This window comes from Lipotes vexillifer, unplaced genomic scaffold (assembly GCF_000442215.2).
Source record: "Lipotes vexillifer unplaced genomic scaffold, Lipotes_vexillifer_v1.1 scaffold995, whole genome shotgun sequence".
In the NCBI taxonomy this organism is placed as follows: Eukaryota; Metazoa; Chordata; class Mammalia; order Artiodactyla; family Lipotidae; genus Lipotes; species Lipotes vexillifer.
In genome coordinates, this window is record NW_006785389.1 from 632,185 (window position 1) to 633,158 (window position 974).

Sequence of the window (974 nt, forward strand, 5' to 3'; positions counted from 1 at the left end):
GCTGTGAGGTCGACTTGTGATCACACGGGAAACCGAGGCGACTAGACAGATGTGATGCTCTGAAGGATAGGTGACAACTGCTTATTTAGGGGGGCACTCTTTAAGAGGAAGGGACAGATGGCAACGAAACAAATTAAGGCTGCTGGGGAACCTGAGTCCACGTTAAGCTTGAGTTGACTGTAAAGAAAGCTTTTTTTTTTTTAAATGCAAGTTAGACATGGGGTTGAGGGTCAGACAGGTAAAGACGAGAATTAAGTTTCACGCTAGAAAGCTCTAAGGATACTCGCACCTGGGCACCCAGGGTGCAAAAACTGAGTTGTAGCGGCACACACGGACGAAGCCCCGTTGCTACTTGTCGCTTAAGGCAGGGAGCGCGCAAAGGGAGTGATGAGGCAGCAGCCCCGTCCTAACTTACATGAGAGCCCCCACGGTTCTCAACCTCATCAGGCACGCGCGCGATCTAGGGATGGCTGCAACCACTCTTGAAAGGCAAAGATACAAGATGCACAGGGAGAAGCTTCAGCTTTTGTGAATTCACTATCCAACAGACATCAAGTTGGTTTAAAAACAAATAACAAAACTTGTAACTATTTTTTGCATGAGAACCACTGCAAAGTACAAGGTGGCAACCAACCAATTTGGGGTTACAAAAGGCCAATCCACGTATCGTAAAGGCTTACACAGCATTAGGTTCCAAAGTGTTAGTGTAGACGAAATGGCTGAAAAGGAAGCTCCAAGTACTTCCCCTTTCAAACAGCAAAGCGGAAAAGACTTTTTATCTTTCATGCCTACACCTTTACAGGAATATTTAGGAGTAAGGAACAGCACAGTCAATTACTCAAAAAATATGGATAGGATTCAAATAATGCACAATAAATCTTTCTAAGGATCTAAGATGCTTACAAGTATATTCTAATTTGTTGCTCTCTTCCTCCTCCAAAAAAAAAAAAAAAAAAAAAAAAAAAAAAAAAAAA